Source organism: Etheostoma cragini, chromosome 19 (assembly GCF_013103735.1).
Source record: "Etheostoma cragini isolate CJK2018 chromosome 19, CSU_Ecrag_1.0, whole genome shotgun sequence".
Lineage (NCBI taxonomy): Eukaryota > Metazoa > Chordata > Actinopteri > Perciformes > Percidae > Etheostoma > Etheostoma cragini.
This window is the reverse complement of record NC_048425.1, coordinates 641,529-646,528: the sequence shown is the minus strand read 5'-3', so window position 1 is coordinate 646,528 and position 5,000 is coordinate 641,529. Positions and strand designations below refer to the sequence as shown.

Below are 5,000 nucleotides of genomic sequence, written 5' to 3'. Positions count from 1 at the left end.
AGCGGTTAATTTGCAGACTAAACTTCTTTTTAACAACTGGAGTTGTCACGAGGCGATTAACAGAAACCCCTCGTGTTAAAATAAAGCTTCAAAATGAGCCCAAAATGTGTTTAAATCTGACGTAACGTGTGTTCAAAGCAGTATAACTACCCATAGAGCCTTGTTTTTGGGGATTTATCGGTTTTATTTACGTGTTTTAATTTTAGAGACGTCATTAAAAATAAGTTTGCTCAACGTTAGTTTCCGGCAGGCGAGCACGTGGAGATGCTCGGCCCCGAATCTCACTTCTCTGCAGATTTGAGTCTGGCATTTAAAATTATAACTTAATCACTTGTCCTTTTTTAATGCAACTTTAAACTTCTTTTTTACCACATTTTAGACAAATAATGTACTTTTACGCAATTTATATGGCGTCTTTAGTTACTAACGCACGCGTTAATGTAGCTTACAGTTGGGAAATATATCGATATTACATCGATTTAGCGATATAATCGATATCTATCTATAGCTATATATCCACACATGTTATGTGGTTACGTGGCTGTGTACACACATGCATTAAATCCGCATTACTAATGCAAATATTTTGTGAAAAGCACCAATAGTCAACACTACAATATCATGTTGATAATGAGGTATTTGGTCTGAAAATAAATATATTTATATGTATTTTTTTTTTTTCATATCACCCAGCCCTAATGTTTATCTGCTTAAATTGTAGCGCGGGGGATATAATTTTAAGGAATTAGGATACCAAATACCCTTGAAGTGATGCTTAAGTCGAGACATTGGCGAACTTAATTCAAAAATAATCACGCGTGGCTGATTTTTAGTCATTGTTGAGATAATGAGACACTTTTCTGAGCTTTTTTTTAAAGTTATATTTCAGAGATCTGTGTGACAAATTCTTACCGAAACCATTTTCTCTCTCCAGGTTTTGTAATGTTTTGTTCAGCGCTGGTCTCCGGTGGACCCGTCCCCCCTCTCTGCACCGTCCCCTGCAACACACACACAAGGTTAGACCATCTCCCAAGTGTGTTTGTAGTTCTTTCCTGTGTGTAAGAAGCGCCGTGATGATGCTTTTTCCTGCCATTCGTAGTTTCCACCAGAGGTCTTGACAGACCAAAGATGGCCCAAACCTTCCTTGGATGTCTGAGCGCTTTTAGCATCACAGCAGCATGTTGAAAGTAGTATTAGGGTGTTTGCAGACTGGTCTGACCCTTCCAGAACTACATATTATGTGTTTTTGGATAAAAACAATGGGTATATGTGCAGTTTAGTGTCCTAAATTCCCCCTAACATACCCAAATTCCGTCAGCCACCAGCCAAAACAAATGGATGTACATTAGCTTTTCATCCCCTCTGCTTAACTCTGTAAATAACAGGTAACGTCGGCACATAAGGCACACTGGGACTTTAAATGTTGCGGTATTTATTTCCCCATTTGGTCGGATCCTGTATCTTTAATTAAATTAAAAAATTAAATAAATTAAATTAAAAATCTGTCACTTTTTAACCGCTAGTTAGTTATTAATTTTTCCTCCATCAATATGAAAAACAAGAATTGCTGTGTCTATGATCCGGTCCAATTCATGGTAGCCTACTTGGGGTCATTGTGTGTTATGGGGTGGGGGGCGCCTTGATAGTCCAGCATAGAGGCATAATGTCCTGGTCTGGGACACGTTCATATGGTTTGATAAAGGACTTATTGGACTTTAATAAATGTTAATGTTTTGCGTCTATCGCTGTACGATTAGTTGGTAAATGTGAGATGTTCGAGTCACACACGTCTCGTCTTATTATCATAAACATGATTTTGACCCGTTCTCACTCCTGATAGGTCAGTGGCTGCACATGGGACTGTTGGGATTGTCGCGAGTAATGAGCATGCGATAGGGTCTCCCCGGCTGTCAATCAATGTCTTTCAGTGATGCTGGCCCCTGATTGGTCCCAGGCCGTAAGCAACTGCGTACCCTGCTTACAAATGGTTAAGCGTCTGAGTCACTCAATTCTCATTGGCTACCAGCCAACGTTCCTGGTAGATTGGCTGTGTTACCGCTTATTTTGCCAAATTTGGGGGGGGGGGGGTTAATGTCAGGCTCTGCCTCTGAGTGATCGGCTATCCAAACCTAAACCACTCAAGATCACGTTCCTAACCCCAACCCATCAGGGGTCTCGGTGTAGCCATAGTGGAATTTGGGACACTAAACCACGCAAACCCCCAAAAATGTAGTTTTAAAGCTGGACTACACATGCTTCTCCATGTTAATTTATCTTTTTGTGTGTACTGGATGGACTTTGCTCTGTTAAATGAGAAGTTTCCTGGCTTTCTAACACCAGACGTGTCCTCCAGGGTTACGCCCACCACCCCCGGGGGGGGGGAAATGAACTCGCGGGACACCGTACGGACGCTGCGTCGCGGTGAATGAAAGGATGGATTCCTCAAGAGGCAGAAACGGACAGGTGAGTGCTTTATTTACTTTATCTACATCTTGAGGTAACAGGATTTTTTTTGTATTGAAGTTGAGCAAACAGTCGGCTAACAATGAGGCCTTAAATCCAGAGGATTTCGCAGATTTCCTTGGTTTTATTTTGTCAACAAAAGTCCACAAAAAACTAGAAACATGCTCATCACAAGTGATGGTGTCTTGTCCACAACAGGCAAATATATAGTCAAATAATCTAGCTTTTATCTAATTTGATAAAATACTGAAACCAGCAAATCTTCATTTAAATAATATGGAGCAGACTAGATTTGGTGCCATATGCTTGGTTTTTAAGATAAAAAAATAGATCACAGTATTATAGTTTATACACATTTCTTCTTGGCTTTACTTATTTAAACTAAATTTAAGTTTTTAGCCCTGTCCTCGATTGATTTTAGCCCAGACTGGGGTGTGTTCGCTGTGATGATGCTTTTTCCTGCCATTCGTAGTTTCCACCAGAGGTCCTAACGGACCAGAGATGGCCCAAACCTTCCTTGGATGTCTGAGCGAACGCTTTAAACTTTGTAACTTGTCTCGTTGCAACATCTGCTTTCAGATCTTAACTTTTCTTTCCATCTCTCTCTCAGAGTGACGACCTCTGTCGGGATGTCTCATTAAATCTACAACGTCTTCCTCTGATGATGGTGATCAACTCCTGTGACGCTGGTACGTTTAAGTTAGTTAAGATCTTGTCTACAAAAGTCAAATACACTTAAATGTTTCATTTTAAAGTATAAACGATACAGAAAATGCAGCAAATCCTAGTAATATTCTGAAGAAGGTGCAAAAAAATTGAGCTTTTTGCTTGTTTTCTAAAGGATTAAAGTGCTCATATAATGCTTTTTGGCTGACTGGCTAGTAGTCCTAACCTAGCTACTGAGCATGTGCGACTCCCAACAAAGATGGAACAGGAGTGAGATGTCTCACTCTGTAGCTGAAACAGAGCTCAACACATGGGGTGAAAAGAGGAGCTCTAGGAATGTGCAGTACAACACAAATATGGTGTTTTTTTGTAAAGTAAACCTATCCCGGTACAACCTCCAAAATACAGTTACAAACCTGAAAATGAGACGAATATGAGCACTTTGCAACAAAATCTAATACAGTTTAACACATTTGTGAAGTCTGTTATACCCAGATATCCATGTTTAATTATTTTGAATACATTTGTAAGATTGGGGGGGATTTGCAGCCCTGTCTTTAAAATGATTCTAGCCTTAATGAGACTATTTTGAGGCAGTTTAACTGCATAATCTCCCAGACTGGGGTGTGTTCGCTGTGATGATGCTTCTTCCTGCCATTCGTAGTTTCCACCAGAGGTCCTAACGGACCAGAGATGGCCCAAACCTTCCTTGGATGTCTGAGCGACTGAAGGAGAACATTGATAACTTCTGTCTTTAATATGCATCATAACTAAATGCATCTCAAACCTCTCTTTCAGGCTGGATGTGAAAGGGAACATCCGGATCTTGGAGTCCTTTTTTGAGGGCCCCCCCCCCACTGAGGTAGGTTGTCCTCTGGTCACATTGACCTGTTTTTAAAGTGATTTTATATCAGAAATATGGATTTCTTTCAAATTACTCCAAAACATGGATGATTTCATACGTTCCTTAGTTAAAATGAATGATTACTTTCAATTAATTTGTTGGGTGTTTTTATTTTATGTTATAGCATTTGGATCTTTTTTTTTTAATGGTTTCTGAACAGTATCTGGGCTTAACTTTGACATCTACCCATCTGTGATCCACTCAACATCCTCTGATCTTAACTATCAGTCAAAATAATTTAATAATGTCTTCCTTTTTAACTAGAAACTTATGTATAATTTGCTATAAATGAGATTTGTTGACCATGAATTCCAAGAATAAGTGTAAAATCTGTTATTAAACCAGCCGAAGTTTTTTAAAAAGCGCCAAAAGCTGAAAAAAGTGACAAATCGGATCCGTTAAAGCAACAAAAACATTGAAAAAGCATAAAATGTTCATGGTTAACGGGAAGACAACACAAGGGTTAAGGGAACTACAGAGTCTAAATGTCGTGAAGGTAGACCTTCTTTTACTTCATAGACAAGATGTTTTAAGTAATAAAAAAGGTGCAATGAAAGGCAGACCTGACAGTAGAAGAGAAATCCAACTCAACATTTGTATCCGGTTCCTACATTTCGCTGTGATGATGCTTCTTCCTGCCATTCGTAGTTTCCACCAGAGGTCTTAACGGACCAGAGATGGCCCAAACCTTCCTTGGATGTCTGAGCGAATTTTTTAAAAAGCATTAAATATAAATGGAATAATCTTCTTCTTTGTCTTGTAGCTTCACGGCTAACTTGTCATTACATGTCACTTTCAGGTCGGAGGACTCTGCTGGCTCTGGGTCCGGGTGCTGGTGATTATTGTTACCCGGTACGTCCATTTTTAATCAACATGTACAGATTAACTGTCGCTGTGATGATGCTTCTTCCTGCCATTCGTAGTTTCCACCAGAGGTCTTAACGGACCAGAGATGGCCCAAACCTTC

The 5,000-nt window shown here is 39.7% G+C and overlaps 4 non-coding genes across 4 annotated transcripts; all 4 read left to right on the top strand.

The window, feature by feature from the left end:
- The first annotated feature begins 1,065 nt into the window (after positions 1-1,065).
- On the top strand, positions 1,066-1,160 carry LOC117935256. Its single transcript, XR_004654707.1, has one exon. It is a non-coding gene; the product is annotated as a small nucleolar RNA SNORD14 (small nucleolar RNA).
- Positions 1,161-2,901: 1,741 nt separating this feature from the next.
- LOC117935255 lies at positions 2,902-2,996 on the top strand. The gene has a single exon (XR_004654706.1). It is a non-coding gene; the product is annotated as a small nucleolar RNA SNORD14 (small nucleolar RNA).
- A 763-nt stretch (positions 2,997-3,759) lies between these two features.
- Positions 3,760-3,854, top strand: LOC117935257. Its single transcript, XR_004654708.1, has one exon. It is a non-coding gene; the product is annotated as a small nucleolar RNA SNORD14 (small nucleolar RNA).
- Positions 3,855-4,647: 793 nt separating this feature from the next.
- Positions 4,648-4,742, top strand: LOC117935258. Its single transcript, XR_004654709.1, has one exon. It is a non-coding gene; the product is annotated as a small nucleolar RNA SNORD14 (small nucleolar RNA).
- The last annotated feature ends 258 nt before the right edge of the window (positions 4,743-5,000 follow it).